The following is a 17,972-nucleotide window of genomic DNA, read 5'->3' on the forward strand; positions in this document are numbered from 1 at the left end:
TTGTGAGTACAAACAGTGGCAGAGAAAAAGGCCATAGCTATCTCTCCAGAGCTAAATATATATATTTATATTATATATATATGTAAAAGTTAAGAAAAACCGCAGGAAACAGAGATTGAAATAAAAAATTAAAAACAAAACAACACCAGTCCTGGCTGGTTGGCTCAGTGGTAGAGCATCAGCCTGGTGTGCAAGGGGTCCCAGGTTTGATTCCTGGCCAGGGCACACAGGAGAAGCGCCCATCTGCTTCTCCACCCCTCCCCCTCTCCTTCCTCTCTGTCTCTTTCTTCCCCTCCTGCAGCGAGGCTCCATTGGAGCAAAGATGGCCCGGGCGCTGGGGATGGCTCCTCGGCCTCTGCCCCAGGCGCTGGAGTGGCTCTGGACGCCCTGGTGGAGCAGAGCATCGCCCCCTGGTGGGCATGCCGGGAGTCTTTCTGACTGCCTCCCCATTTCCAGCTTCAGAAAAAAAAAATTAAAACAACAACAACAAAAAAAACCTAGCCAAAAATAAAAGTACAGGAGTGTATGGTTACACCAGTGAATTCTACCAAAGATTCAAAAAAGATTTGGTACCTTTCCTTCTCAACATCTTCCAAAAAATAGAAGAAACAGTACTTCCCAAAATTTTTTATGACGCCAGCATAACCCTGATACCAAAACCTGGCAAGACAACACACAAAAAGAAAACTATAGACCAATATCTCTGATGAAGAGAGATGCAAAAATCCTAGAAAAAACACGAGCAAATAAAATACAACAACATATTCAAAAAATAATTCATCATGATCAAGTGGGATTCATTCTAGGAGTACAAAAATGTTTCAACATATGAAAATTGAAAAACCTAATACACCTCATCAACAAAATAGGAAAAAAAATCATATAATCTTATCAACAGATGCAGAAACGGTGATTGATAAGATACAAAATCCCTTTATGTTTAAAACAGTAAAATGTGTATAGAAGAAAAGTACCTCATAATATAGGCCATATATGACAAACCATAAGCTGATGTCATGCTAAATGTTAAAAAATGAAGGGTTTTCTCTAAAATCAGGAATAAGACACTCTCTCCACTCTTATTCAACATAGTTTGGAAGTTTTAGCCAGAGCAATCAGGCAAGAGAAAAAAATAAAAGTCATTCATCTCATGAAAGAAGAAGTAAAGGTATCACTTTTTGCAGATGACATGACCCTGTATATAAAAAAACACCAAAGACTTCACTAAAATACTATTAGAAACAATAAACCAATAGAGTAAAGGTGCAGGATACAAAATCAATATACAAAAGTCTATTGCTTTATTATACTCCAATGATCAAACTTGAGAAAATGAACTAAAAAAAAATTTCTTTTACAATTGCAACAACAAAAATCCCTTTGAATAAACTTAACAAATGACATGAAGTACTTATATACTGAAAACTATAAAGCATTATTGAAATAAATTGAAAAAGACACAATGAAATGGAAAAATATTCTAGGTTCATGGGTTAGAGGAATCAACATAGATAAAATGGCCATATTACCTAAAGCAATACACAAATTTAATACAATCCCAATGTCATTTTTTAAAGAAAGAACAAAAAAAAATCACCAGGTTTGTATGGAACCATAAAATATCCTGAATAGTTAAAGCAATCCTGAGAAAAAAGAATAAAGCCAGAGGTATCAGAGTACCTGACTTCAAAATATACTCCAGAGCTACGGTAATAAAAATAGCATGGTATTGACAGAAAAGCAGACATACAGACCAATGGAACAGAATCAGAAGCTCAGAAATAAAACCACATATATATGGAAAAAGAATCTTTGACAAAGAAGCCAAAAACACACAACGGAGAAAAGAAAGCCTCTTCAATAAGTGGTGCTGGAAAACTCAAAAGCCACATGCAAAAAAATAAAACTTCACTACAGTTTTTCCACCTGCACAAAAATTAATTTAAATTGGATCAAACACCTAAATATAAGATTTGAAACAATAAATAACACTGGGGAACAAAATTTTTGTTGCATCCACAAAAACACTTGTTCTTACCTAATTCGAGTGTGCTGATCTCAAATCGGACATTAGTTTTTCTCTGTAAGCTACAGTTTTTTTGCAATTCAAGATTTTAGGTTTTCATCTTATTGTAAATTTTTCAACATTTAGTTTAACATAATGAAGTAGAATGTCTTCTTGGGCATCATCTTTGTGAAAATATAATAATTTATATAATGCAGTAAATACACTAATACACTAAAAATATATGATTGCATCAGAGTTTGTCTGCAATTTTGAAATAGAACATGCTAAAACACTTATTTTAATCATAAAATTTGCGCAAAACTTATTTAAATTCTACTCAGGCAAAAATTTGCGTTTGTAGCTCTTGCGTCTGTGTACTTGTTGAGGACAATCTCGTTTGATGCTCCAGCAGTAGTCTGCTCATCACTAACATGTTGCTCCAAGATTATCGGGAAACTTATCAAGATGACTGCTCAGGAAGTAAATCTTAACGCTCATGTTACATCTAATGTTGTGGAAAGCCAACAGCATCTTTTGAATCAGAAGTTCATATTTTTCTGCTTTTTGGTTGCCAAGGAAGTTCTTTGTAACTGCCACAAAAGACTGTCATGCTACTTTCTCCTCCTTATTCATCTTCCTGGCACATTCTTCATCACGTATGAGGGTTTGAATTTGAGGTCCATTGAATACACCTGCTTTTATCTTCTCAAAAGACAAGGCAGGAAAAGCAGAAATAATATGTTGAAAGCATACACTTTCTCTATTCAAAGCCTGAACAAACTGCTTCATTAAGCCAAGTTTGATGTGAAGTGGGGGAAAAATGATCCTATCTCAATTAACTACAGGTTCATTCACAATATTTTGCATCCCTACTTCCAGAGCTTCACGTTTTGGCCACTCCTTCTGTGTCCAGTATTTCTTCCAAGCTCGGCTGTCCCACAAAGATACTTCATGAAACCTCTCTGTTGTCCTAGCAGGAAATTTATCATTTTAAGATCCACACAAATGATCCAGTTATGCTCCTCACACTTCAGAAAGTCGAGGACAATTTTTATGTCATTATAATCTTCTCGCAGATGAGTTGAATAACCAATTGGAACCGCTGCATAAACATTATCATTGTGTAGAGAACACATTTCAGACTCCATTTAGAACTGTCAAGAAATAGCCGCCATTCTGTTGGACTGTAAGTGGTAACACCTAGCTGGCTGAGAAGACTACTGATATCATGACAGTAAACAAAGTGTTTGTCTTTGGAAAAAAAGTCCACAAATATTTATTCATGCTTCCTGAAATGAGATACTTTAGCTGACCGGTGAAGTACATTCTTTTCTTGAAGCCTGGAGGCTAATAACTCAGCTGCTTTCTTTGATAGGCCCAAATCTCTTACTAAGTCATTCAATTCACGTTGGTTAAACTGCTGAGGGGTTAATGACTGCTTGGCATCAGAAGAAGACCCTTCAGATTCTACAACCATTTCCTCATGCATTTTATCAAAATACACTTGATCACCATGTTCATTTTCTTCATCCTTAGAAGAAATAAAGCCATTGAAAACTGGAACTGAAAGTGTTTCAGAGTGTGAGATAGGTCATATTGCTGAAGGGATATTAGATATGCGCTAATATGCTATTTTTTCTTGCCGATGTCCTTTGTATGGATTAGACAGAAATAACAGTCACTGCTGTGGTCCTTAGGTTCATGACAAACCATGGGAATACCAAAAAGCATTCCTTTGTGTTTTCCTTTTGTCCAATCACAAAGCATTTTCTCACAATTATGACACACAATATGAGGAGATCAATTCTTGTCTTGATCGCCAAGGGGAACTTGAAAATAGGCAATATATGCACGTGTCACAAATGATGAAATATTGCACCTTTGATGTTGAAGTGTGTAACAGCCACATATATAACAGAAGATAACAGGACAATTCTTACATTTACGTCTACTCAAAAAGCCATGATTCAATCTTAAAACAAAATAAGAGGGTGTTTTTATCAGATAATAATTTTTTATATTTAAAAACAACTACAACTATGTAAAAGTGATGTTTGTAAAACATTAATTGCCTTGTGGTTATGTTCAATCCAAGAGTCGTTACTCTTTAAGTCCAATTTAAAAACCAATGCATGCCATTAACTGTAACAAAAGAAATTAAAATTGCATAAAACCTAGAGCATGCACCAGAAAATGAATTTTAGATTTGGAATCAGCAATGCAGAAATATATAGAAAAAGTTCTAAAACCTCATGCAATAGAAAATGAAAAAAAATGTTCCCCAGTGTAATGTAGAAGAAAACATAGGTACTAAACTCATGGACCTTGACTGTAGAGAACAATTTATGAATTTGATCCCATAGGCAAAGAAAGTAAAGGCAAAAATAAATAAATGGGACTATATCAAGTTAAAAAGCTTCTGCATAGTAAAAGAAACTGACAACAAAACAATTAGGGCCTGACCTGTGATGGCACAGTGGATAAAGTGTCAACCTGGAACACTGAGGTTGCCGGTTCGAATCCCTGGGCTTGCCTGGTCAAGGCACATAGGGGAGTTGATGCTTCCTGCTCCTCCCCCCTTCTCTCTCTCTCTCTCTCTCCTTTCTTTCTAGAAACGAATAAATAAAATCTAAAAAAATATATATTAAAAAAAAACAATTAGGAAGCCATCTAAATGGGAGATGATATTTGCAAACAACAGCTTCAATAAGGGGTTCATATCCAAAATATATAAAAAACTGGCAAAAGTCAGCAACAAGCAAGCAAACAATCCAATTAAAAAAATAAGGAGTGGACCTAAACAAATATTTTTCCCAAGAGGACATACCAATGGCCAACAGATACATGAAAAGATGCTCATCTTCACTAGCTATTTGAAAAATACAAATCAAAACTACAAAGAGATACCACCTCACACCTGCTAGATTAGTTCTTATCAACAAGACATGTAATAAATAGTGTTTGTCAGGTTGTGGAGAAAAAGGAACCCTCATTCACTGCTGGTGAGAATGCAAATTAGTACAACCATTATGGAAGAAAATAATGGTTCCTCAAAAAATTAAGAATAGAACTACATATGACCCAGAATCCCTCCACTGGGTATCTACCCCCCAAACTCAAAAACATTGGTACGTAAAGACATATGCACCCCCAAGTTCATCACAGCATTATTCACAGTGGCCAAGACATGGAAACAACCAACGTGTCTTTTGATAGAGGATTGGACATCTAACATATGGCAAATACAATATATACAATGGATTATTACTCAGCCATAAGAAATGATGACATATTACCATTTATGACAATATTGATGGACCTAGACAGAAGTGGATTAATATCGGTTGAGGTCCTGGGCACAGAAGAAAATATTGGGTCCCTTACATTATAAAAAATGTAAAGTTGGGGATCTGCAGGGCCCTTCAGAAGTCGGGGCCTAGGGAGAATGCCCAGTGTGCCCGCCGTTAAAACCACTTTTGGACCTACAGAGCATTATATTGAGTGAAATATGTGAATTAGCAAAAACTAAAACTGTATGATTTCACACATAGGTTGGATATAAAATTGAGACTCATGGACATAGATAAAAGTGGTTACCAGAAAGAGGGAATTGGGTGAAAAAGGGGTTGTGAAGGTGAGTAAAATGAGGTATGTGGTGACGTAGTGTGATTTGACTTTGGGTGATGGGTACACCATACAATCATCAGTTCAAATGCTATAGAGTCATTTACCTGAAACCTTTGTATTCTCATTGATCAATGTCACCTTGTTAAATTTAATTTTCTAAATAAAAAATAAAAAAAATTGAAAAGAAGAAATGACTAAAATAAATAAAATCAGAAATGAAAGAGACATTACAACTGATATTATAGAAATAAAAACATTATAAGAGATTACTTTGAACAATAATAAGCAAAATCTGACAATCTAGATAAAATGAATAAATTCTTAGAAACATGCAACCTACCAAGACTAACTCATGAACTAATAGAACATTGGAATAGGCCTATAATTTCTAGGCCTATTGAATCAGTAATAAGCAATCTCCCAACAAAGAAAAGCCAAGATCAGATGGCTTCACTAGTGTACTCTTGTTTGATAAACAATTATACAGGAATTAACACTAATTCATCTTAAACTCTTCAAAAAAAATTGATGACAAAGGAACACTTCAAAATTCATTTTATTAGTTTAGCAGTATACTGACACCAATGCCAGAGAAGAACAAAACAAAAAAAGAAAATGACAGGCCAATATTTCTGATAAACATAGATGCAAAAAACCTCCATAAAATATTAAATTTACCAGCACATTCAAAGGCTCATATACCATGCCTAAGTGAGACTGACATATTGGGATGCAAAGATAGTTCAACATATAAAGTCAATACATTTCATATACTACATTAATAGAATTAAGAACAAAAATCATATGATCATCTCAACAGATGCAGAAAAAGCACTTGAAAAAATTCAACATCTCTCAACATAATAAAGGTCATAATGACAAGTCTATAGCTAACATTAAAATCAATGCTGAAAAACTGAAAGGCAGGAATACCCATTCTTTTTACTTTTTTTAAAAAGGTGAAATCAGGGTATTTTAATAATTTTGGTTTAAGAGAGAAAAGTCAATTATGTCTTCTATCTGACTCATTAATGCTAAGTAAAATACAAGTACACGTTTTATTTTTTATGATGTTTAAATTTGTTTTTTCAATGAAGAGATCTAATCTGTATTTTATAATTCTTTTTTTAATTTTATAATTTATTTAGACAATTAATTTTAACAGAGTGACATTGATCAACTAGAGTACATAGATTTAGAGAAAACATCTCCAGATCATTTTCACATTTGATTATGTTGTATACCCATCATCCAAAGTCAAGTTGTCCTCCGTCACCTTTTATTTCGTTTTCTTTATGCCCCTCCCCTCCCTCACTCCCTCCCTCTCCTCCCTTCCCCTCCCACTGGTAACCATTACACTCTTATCTATGTCCATGAGTTTCAATTTTGTGTCCCACCTATGAATAGAATCATACAGTCCTTAGTTTTTTTCTGATTTACTTATTTCACTTCGTATAATGTTATCAAGGTCCATCCATGTTGTCATAAATTACCTATGTCATCATTTCTTATGGCTGAGTAGTATTCCATAGTATATATGTACCACATTTTCTTTATCCAATCTTCTATTGAAGGGCTATTTGGTTGTTTCCATGTCTTAGCCACCATGAACAATGCTGTGATGAACATGGGGCTTCATATGTCTTTATGTACCAATGTTTTTGAGTTTTGGGAGTATATACCCAGTAGAGAGATTGCTTTAAAAATATTTTATTTATTTTAGAGAGGAGAAGAGAGAGAGAGAGAGAGAGAGAGAGAGAGAGAGAGAGGGGTAAAAGCAGGAAGCATCAACTCCCATGCCTTGCTCTTGACCAGGCAAGCCCAAGGTTTTGAACCGGTGACCTTGCATTCTAGGTCGATGTTTTATCTACCGCACCACCACAGGTCAGGCTCTTTTAACTTTTATTTAACATATTACTAGAAGTCCTGATAGAACAATTAGACAAAAACAACAAAAAAAAAGGTATACCAAACAGAAAGATAGAAACTAAACTGTTTGCAGACAACATGATCTTATAGACAAAAACTCTAAATACTCTACTAAAATATGTTGGAACTATTAAACAAATTCAGTAAAGTTGAAGTACACAAAATCAACATAAAAATCAGTTGTACTTTGATACACTAACAACAAAATATCTAAAAGTGAAATTAAGAAAAATCACATAACAATAGCATCAAGAACAATAAAATATTTAGAAATAAATTTAGAGAGGTAATAGAAATGTACACTAAAGACTATAAGACACTGGTAAAAAAAATTGATGAATACACAAATAAATAGAAATATTTTTGTGTTCTTGGGTTAGAAGAATTAATATTGATAAAATTCTTACAGCACCCAAAGCAATTTATAGATTCAATGCAAATACTATAAAAATTCGGATGACATTTTTTAGAGAAATAGAAAATATATCTTAAAATTTGTGTGGAATCCCAAAGACCTTGAATACTGAAAGTAATATTGAGCTATTCAATTTTTTGAGCAAGAAAAGCAAAGCTGAAAACATCACACTTTTGATTTCAAAGTACAGTGTGTTCGTTAAGTCATGGTGCACTTTTGACCGGTCACAGGAAAGCAACAAAAGAGGATAGAAATGTGAAATTGCACCAAATAAAAGGAAAACAGTTTCTGTAGGATGATGTGGCAGCATGTGCGCATGCGCAGATGATGACCTAACACTGTATACAGCGGAGCAGCCCACGGCCAAGGCAGTTGAGATGTGGACGGTACAGAGGAAAGTTCAATGTGTTCTGTGGCTCGCTAAATTCGAATCCGTGACCAAAGTGCAACGTGAATATCGGCACATTTATAACGAAGCGCCACCATATAGGAATAACATTACTCGGTGGGATAAACAGTTGAAGGAAACCGGCAGTTTGGTGGAGAAACCCCATTCTGATAGGGCGTCAGTGATGAGTCTGTAGAGGCTATATGGGATAGCTACCTAAGGAGCCAAAAAAAATCTGTGTGTGAGCCCACATCGAACTGCACTGAATAGGTATAAAACTGAGAGAGTTTTCCTTTTATTTGGTGCAGATTTCACATTTCTATCGTCTTTTGTTGCTTTCCTGTGACCGGTCAAAAGTGCACCATGACTTTACGGACACACTGTATATTATAAAAGTACAGTAATTGGCCTGACCACGCGGTGGCGCAGTGAATAGAGCATCGGACTGGGATGTGTATGACCCAGGTTCGAGATCCTGAGGTCACCAGCTTGAGCGCGGGCTTATCTGGTTTGAGCAAGGTTCACCAGCTTGAGCCCAAGGCCATTGGCTCGAGCAAGGGGTCACTTGGTCTGCTGTACCCCCCCCCCCCGGTCAAGGCACATATGAGAAATCAATGAACAACTAAGGAGCCGCAACGAAGAATTGATGTTTCTCCTCTCTCTCCCTTCCTGTCTGTCCCTCTCTCTGACACTCTCTGTCTCTGCCACACACACACACACACACAAAAGTACAGTAATTGGAACAGTAAGGGCACTGGTATAAAAAAGAGACATAGATCAAGTTATCATAATAGAGTGCACAGAAATAAATCTACACATATGAGGTCAATTAATCTTTGACATAGAAGCAAATAACACAAAATGAAAAAACAATAGTCTATTCAATAAATATTATAGAAACTGGATATTCATGTACAGAAGAATGAAATGGGATCCCTACCAGTCACAGAAATTAACTGAAAATGGATTGAAGACTTAAATGTAAGACCTGAAACCATAATACTCCTAGAAGAAAACAGAAGGAAAAAGCTCCTTGACAATGTACTTGTCAATGTTTTCATGAATTGACACCCAAAGCACAGGTAACAAAAGTAAAAAAATCAACAATTGGCACTATAACAAACTAAATAGCTTCTGAGTAGCATAAGAAACAATCAGCAAAATAAAAAGGCAACCTATGGAATGAGAGAAAATATTAAAAATCACATTTCTAATATAGGGTTAATATCCAAAATACATTGCTCACAAAAATTAGGTCAGGGAACGTGCAGATACTCCATCCAGTACTTTCATCCTTTTTTATAGTGCATTTTCACCAATGAAATAAAAGTTGGGTTTGCATCTCATTTGCATAACTGAACAACTTTCTTTGACTTGTCGTTTGCTTTTCTCTTGTTCTTGTTTAATGAAAAAAAATCAAATGTTTCTTTTTTATCACTTTTTGTGAGCATTATATATAGAGAACCACACAACTCAATAATAATGATGACGATGATGATAACCTGATTAAAACATGAGCAAAAGCCCAGAATTTTCTCAAAGAGTACATATAAATGACTATTAGGTACATGAAACAAGGCTCAATGTCACTAATCAACAGGGAAATGTAAATCAAAACCACAACGAGTTATCACCTCACATCACTGAGATGGCTGTTGTCAAAAAGACAAGGGAGGTATTTTTTTTTGTGATATGGTGAGGTTGGTGAGGATATGGAGAAAGGGGAATTTTTATACACTAATGTTAATTGGTACAGGCACTATGGAAAACAGTATGGACATTTATCAAAAAATTACATAGAACTACTATATCATCTAGAACTCTCATAACTAAGTATATATCCAAAGGAAACAAAATCAGTATCTTGGAGATATATCTGCACTTCCATGTTTATTGCAGCATTATTCATAATATCTAAAATACTAAAAAAAACTAAGTGTCTGTGGATAGTTGAATGCATAAAGAAAATGTTATATATATAAACACACACGTATGAACATAAAAAGAAAAAGAAATCCTGCCATTTGCAACAACATGGGTGAACTTGGAGGGCATTATGCTAAACCAGACAGAAAAAGACAAATGCTGTATAGTATTACCTATATGTGGAACCTGAAAAAATAAGTCAAACTAATAAAGAAAAATGTTGGTCAAAATATACAAACTGTCGGCCTAGCGTGCGGAGGACCCGGGTTCGATTCCCGGCCAGGGCACACAGGAGAAGCGCCCATTTGCTTCTCCACCCCTCCACCGCGCTTTCCTCTCTGTCTCTCTCTTCCCCTCCCGCAGCCAAGGCTCCATTGGAGCAAAGATGGCCCGGGCGCTGGGGATGGCTCTGTGGCCTCTTCCTCAGGCGCTAGAGTGGCTCTGGTCGCAACATGGCGATGCCCAGGATGGGCAGAGCATCGCCCCCTGGTGGGCAGAGCGTCGCCCCTAGTGGGCGTGCCGGGTGGATCCTGGTCGGGCGCATGCGGGAGTCTATCTGACTGTCTCTCCCTGTTTCCAGCTTCAGAAAAGTAAAAAAAAAAAATATACAAACTTTCAGTTATAAGATGAATAAATTCTGAGGATATAATGTACAGCATGTTGGCTCTTGTTAATAATACTGTATTTTATACTTAAATTTTTGTCAAGAAAGTAGATCTTAAACATTCTTACTACTAGAGAAAACATAACTATATGAAATTTTGTATGAGTTAATTAACTTGATTGTGGTAATAATTTCACAATGTGTACATACTTCAAATCATCATATTGAACACTTTAAACACGCAATTTTCTTTTGTTAATTATACCTCAATAAAGCTTTAAAAACAACACTTCCTTTAAGATGACTCATTTTCTCCATGTTAATAGCTATTTTTCTTAATATATATATATTTTTGTATTTTTCTGAAGCTGGAAACGGGGAGAGACAGTCAGACAGACTCCTGCATGCGCCCGACCGGGATCCACCCGGCACGCCCACCAGGGACGATGCTCTGCCCACCAGGGGGCGTCGCTCTGTCGAGACCAGAGCCACTCTAGCGCCTGGGGCAAAGGCCAAGGAGCCATCCCCAGCGCCCGGGCCATCCTTGCTCCAATGGAGCCTTGGCTGTGGGAGGGGAAGAGATAGACAGAAAGGAAGGGGGGGGGTGGAGAAGCAAATGGGCGCTTCTCCTATGTGCCCTGGCCAGGAATCGAACCCCGCCGGGAATCGAACCCGGGTTCCCCGCACGCCAGGCCGACGCTCTACCGCTGAGCCAACCGGCCAGGGCCTTTTCTTAATATTTATAAGAGCATTTTATATATTAAAGACATTAACCCTTTGTCGCATGTGTGGCATGTGTGCTTTCACCCAATTTGTCCTTTGCCTTTTCACTTTATTTATGGTATGTGGTGCAAGATTTAAATTTTGTTTTTTAACAAATCTGTTGACCTTTAACTTTATAGTTTTTATACTAGTGTCATGTTTTACAATAATTTTCCATTTTTTAAAATTACAGTTGGCATACAATATTATAATAGTTTCAGGTGTTCAACATAGTGATTAGATATTTATATACCTTAAAAAATAGGCCCTGGCCGGTTGGCTCAGCGGTAGAGCGTTGGCCTGGTGTGCGGGGGACGCGGGTTCGATTCCCGGCCAGGGCACATGTGGGAAGCGCCCATTTGCTTCTCCACCCCCCCTCCTTCCTCTCTGTCTCTCTCTTCCCCTCCCGCAGCCGAGGCTCCATTGGAGCGGAGATGGCCGGGGCGCTGGGGATGGCTCCTTGGCCTCTGCCCCAGGCGCTGGAGTGGCTTTGGTCGCGGTGGAGCGACCCCCCGGAGGGGCAGAGCATCGCCCCTGGTGGGCATGCCAGGTGGATCCTGGTCGGGCGCATGCGGGAGTCTGTCTGACTGTCTCTCCCCGTTTCCAGCTTCGGAAAAATACAAAATAAATAAATAAATAATCAATCACCATGGGCCCTGGCCGGTTGGCTCAGTGGTAGAGCGTTGGCCTGGCGTGCAGAAGTCCCGGGTTCGATTCCCAGCCAGGGCACACAGGAGAACCGCCCATCTGCTTCTCCACCCTTCCCCCTCTCCTTCCTCTCTGTCTCTCTCTTCCCCTCCTGCAGCCGAGGCGGGCGCTGGGGATGGCTCTGTGGCCTCTGCCCCAGGCGCTGGAGTGGCTCTGGTCGCGACAGAGCAACGCCCGGGAGGGGCAGAGCATCGCCCCCTGGTGGACAGAGCCGTCACCCCCTGGTGGGCATGCCAGGTGGATCCCAGTCGGGCGCATGCGGGAGTCTGTCTGTCTCTCCCCATTTCTAGCTTCAGAAAAATACAAAAATAAAAAAAATAATAATAATTATCACCATGGTAAATCTAGTAGCCACCTGGCACCATACATAGTTATTACAATATTATTGTCTAAATTGTTTATGCTATACCTTACATGGCCATGACTGTTCTTATAACTGGCAATTTGTATATCTTAAACCCTTCCCCTTTTCACCCCTCCCCTCAACCCTTTCTTATCTGGCAACAATTAAATTGTTTTCTGTATCTATGAGTTTTTTTCTCTTTTGTTTGTTCATTTATTTTGTTTTTTAGATTACACGTGCAAGTAAAATCATATGGTATTTGTCTCCTTCTCACTTATTTCACTTAGTCTCTTTTTGTCCTTTACAGTGTTTTTGAAACAGTGTTAATGGACTTCTGTTAGTAGACTTCATAATGATAATCCCTGGTTTCTTGACACAATATCATTATTGGTCATTTTATATCATTTATTTATTTAATGATATAAAAATATCAGTGAACCCATCTCTCAACCCCAAAGCTATTATATTACTAATAACTCATATCTACTCATGGGTATCTTTTCTATTCCAGTCTTCTTTTTTCTCAGAAGTAACCTGAATATTATATCTCTTTCTCTTACCTTATGAATAGATAATATGCTGCTTAGCTCTACTTTTTTTTAACTTCATAACTTGATATTAACTTATGTGCTGTATTTTGGGATTTGCTTTGTTCACTCAACATTTTTTATTAATATTTGTCCATTGTGTTTTATGAAGCTACAGTTAATTTTTACTTGAATAATTAATAAGAGCAAGCCAGGTAAAGGATGATTAGAAGAGTACTTCAGGTGGAAGTATAGCATGTGTTAAGGCCCTGAGATATAAAAAACCATGCCAGTCTTGAGAAATTATATACTCCAATGACTCTGGAATACTGAGACCTATGGGAAGAGTAATTAAAAATGAGTTAGGAGCAGCAGTCAAGGGCCAGACTACCCAGTGCCTGGGCTTTTTATCCTAAGTGCAATGGAAGTCATTAAACAGAAGAATGACATGGTCTGGTCTTTCATTTTATAAGATTAATCTGGCTACTCATAAAGAATAAATTAAGAAGAAGAGGTAGCGAGAATCCAATCTTGAGATGGGTGCTATTATTTTTCCTATTTTTACAGATGAAAAACTAAGGCTCAGAGGGAATTGATATGTGGACTCAGAGCTTAGAGAGGTTTGGTTTTGGAGAAATAAATTTTGGTGTTCATCAGCTTATAGTAAGAGCCACAGAGCTGAATAAGATCACCTACGGATAGAACATAGGAAAATAAAGAGTTAAAGATAAGCCTTGAGACACTCAAATCTTTAGACTTAATTAGAGGAAGGGCAAAGAGACTAAAATGGAGCAGTCACTGTGGTAAAAGTAAAACCATGGAATTATTTTTACCTAGAAGTCAAGAAAAAAAACACTGTTTCATGAAAGCAACAGTGGTCACCTATATTAAATGTTGCTGCAAAATAAGGTGAATTAAGAACTGAAAGTGGCCATTTGATTTAGCAACATGGAGGTGGTCAGTCTCTACTTCCTTAGCCATTTTGGAGCATGCACAGAGGAACTTGAGAAAAGTATTATTATTGTCTCCCACTTTTTTTGAGTGTGTGTGTGTAAAGAAGCTAGAGCTCAGTGGAGTTAGGTAACTTGCCTTAAGTAGAACAGCTAAAGAATGACAAAAACTTGGAACCAGAAGTCTTATTCAAAATCCAGTCTTCTTTCCACTACATCACAGTTTTTTTCATATCTGAGAAGTTGTCTGGTCTGCTACATGACTGACAGGTCTTATGTGTACTGCAGAGCTGAATTGATTTCAACATGCCTGGAATGTACATTATGTAAAAAACTCTGTGGCATTCACTACAAAAGATGAACAAGACACAGACCATAATCCAAAGGAACTTGTACAGTGTAGGAAAATAACATCTATATAACTATGTTCTAAGACAGGGATAGTCAACCTTTTTATACCTACCGCCCACTTTTGTGTCTCTGTTAGTAGTAAACTTTTCTAACCACCAACTGGTTCCACAGTAATGGTGATTTATAAAGTAGGGAAGTAACTTTACTTTATAAAATTTATAAAGCAGAGTTACAGCAAGTTAAAGCATATAATAATAATTACTTACCAAGTACTTTATGTCAGATTTTCCCTAAGTTTGGCAGAATAAATCTTTATAAACAACTTACTATAGTTAAATTTATCTTTTTATTTATATTCTGGTTGCTCCACTACCGTCCACCATGAAAGCTGGAATGCCCACTAGTGGGCGGTAGGGACCAAGTTGACTACCACTGTTCTAAGACAACATTGAAGTAAAGGAGGCATAAATAAGTGAGGATTTGGGTTAGGTCTGGACCAATGAGAGCTTGTTCATCTTATTCACTGCTATACACTCACTATGTGTTTGCAAAAAGTTGGGCTCAATAAATGCCCGTTATAACAAGTATTGAATACTAACTTTTTGACAGGCACATGGTGATTATATCGCAGTATATACTAAGGAGACTCTGGTTAGCATAAATAGTAAAAGTAAAAAAAAAGTGGAATAGAAAATGTATTTAAAAGATAGTAGGGTATCTCAAACTTAAGGGAAGAGTTGACTCAGAAAGGGCAGGAATAAGGTTAGCTCTGGGTTCAGAGCAATTTATAGATCTTCTCTCCAGCTTTAATGTTACTGCCTCTCACCTCTTGTAAACCCAAACTGTTTTCATTCAAAACACCATGTGCTTGAAAGAGAGAAATTGATTGCCCCAGTTTGGTCAGGAATCTTCTCTGGAATAAGTTATTATGGCCGACAGGGAAGGTTCACATATCACAACATCAGACATGGCCATTAGAGAACAACCTATGGTTTCAAACCACTTCCCAAGAAGGTAAACCCTTCTTAATTGGACATCTACTGTATCCCATGTGATATCTACTAAAATTTAATCAAAAGGAATGAGATTAAGGGAATGCGTTCACTTTTCCCAGAAGATTGATATTCTTAGTCATTTCTTGTCATAAGAACTTTCTAACATCAGTAAGCTGACCAAAGGGAACTAAAAGGGAATTTCTGAGATAGAAGGAGCCTTAGCAACCATTAATTCAACTTCATTATATGGTTGGAAATAAGAGGCCCTTGCATGTACTATTCACATAGAAAATAAATAGTAGTACTGGGTTATAGGTAACTTCTGAGCTTTAATTCTATGGGGTCTTTCTCTGCCTGTGCTCCACAGTGCTAAGCACTGTGCTGACAATATAACCATGGTATCATTGAAGCCTCCCCATGATATCATGCTCAGGTATAGGTAGCAACTTAGCAAGAGTTATCTGTCATCCATGGCCAGAAGTCCAGAGAATTTGGCCAAGCGGAGTAGGTTTTATGATCAGGCAGATAGGTGAGTTAGAACACACAAGAGTTAAACTAGAAAAGACATTTCAATGACAGCATCAGATAAGCCAAAAGGGCAGGATTTTTATCCTCCTGAGTTGTTTCTTCTTGAGGCTTAACAGCCCTAGACCCTTCCATTGGAAAAGGAAAGAGACTGTGTCATATGACTTGTATCAAGGTCATTGCTTACAAAATTGCTCAAACCACCCTTCTAGCTTTATGTAATAAGTGTCCCTAATTTCAGTGTCTTTCCTTCATCTTTAATTGATTAATATCCAGCGAACAGGGGAATCTGCTCTTCCCAATGTCATGACTGACCAGAAGATTACTTTAGGAAATACAGAGTCGTGGGAAAGTGTATATATCTGGAACTATACTACTTGGGTTCAAATCCAAGCTTTACCATTTCTTAAGGATGTGATTTTTGGCAAGTCACTCTATTGCCTTAGGCTTTTGTTTTATCACCTGTAAAATGAGGATACTAATAATATACAACTCATAGGGAGGTTGTGAGACTCAAATTAGATAATACATACTTGGGGGCATAAAAGCACATATATTGATATTCTGATTCCAAAGTAGAAACATATGTAGAAACAAAGATGCTGTTAGTTCAGATGACCAGGCCCTAAAGAACAATGATCCCTAGCACTAATTCGACAAAACTAAGGACAATTAAGTCAACCACCAGCAATTAACTGCAAACCCAAAAAGCCAATATAAAAGTACGCTGTCTCTATGTCACTGATCCAAATACCATTGCTAACTCAGGTCACAGGTAAGGTACCCAGATGGATGTTCTAAGGCAGCGGTCCCCAAACTTTTTACACAGGGGGCCAGTTCACTGTCCCTCAGAACATTGGAGATCCGGACTATAAAAAAAACTATGAACAAATCCCTATGCACATTGCACATATCTTATTTTAAAGTAAAAAAACAAAACGGGAACAAATACAATATTTAAAATAAAGAACAAGTAAACTTAAATCAACAAACTGACCAGTATTTCAATGGGAACTATGCTCCTCTCACTGACCACCGGTGCCCCTTCCAGAAGTGCAGTGGGGGCGGATAAATGGCCTCGGGGGGCCGCATGCAGCCCATGGGCCGTAGTTTGGGGACCCCTGTTCTAAGGAAAAATAGATGGGACAAATGGTTCATAACAGGTGTGTCTCTCTTTGTTGCCTTCTTTTTTGGTTTGATTGTTGTATAAAAAGTGATAACACCCAGATACATCCCAGAAGATACCACCTTCCATCATTTTTTCAACAAATATTAATTGAGCTCCTACTATATGGCAGTCATTGTTCAGTTGCTGAATTTAGAGCAGAGAAAAAAAATGTACAAAGTCCCTGCTCTTACTGAGCTTATATTCTAGTGGGAGAGATACTTCACCATAAAAACAAACACACATATAAGGTTGTTTTAGATTGTGAACATTGTTATGGATAAAAACAAAATAGAGTAAGGTCATAGAGAGTGACTTGGTCATAGGAGTTACTTTAATCTAGGTGGTCAGGGAAAGCTTCCCTGAAATCTAAATGATATTGGGGCCCACTATGGGTAGCACCAGATAGAAATAAAAGGAAGTGCAAATCTCTGAGGTCAGACACATCTTAGCATATAGGAATAAAAAGGAGATCAGTATGAGTAGTGGAAAGTGAACAAGGCTTTTATAAATCAAATCAAAGAGGTAGGCTGGGCCCTGGCCAGTTGGCTCAGTGATAGAGTGTCAGCCCGGCATGTGGAAGTCCCAGGTTCAATTCCTAGTCAGGGCACACAGGAGAGGTAACCATCTGCTTCTCCACCTCTCCCTCTCCCTCTCTCTCTCTCTCTCTCTCTCCTTCCCTCCTGTAGCCATGGCTCAATTGATTTGAACACCATTGGCCCCTGGCGCTGACTGCCACAGGCACTAAT

Source organism: Saccopteryx bilineata, chromosome X (assembly GCF_036850765.1).
Source record: "Saccopteryx bilineata isolate mSacBil1 chromosome X, mSacBil1_pri_phased_curated, whole genome shotgun sequence".
Lineage (NCBI taxonomy): Eukaryota > Metazoa > Chordata > Mammalia > Chiroptera > Emballonuridae > Saccopteryx > Saccopteryx bilineata.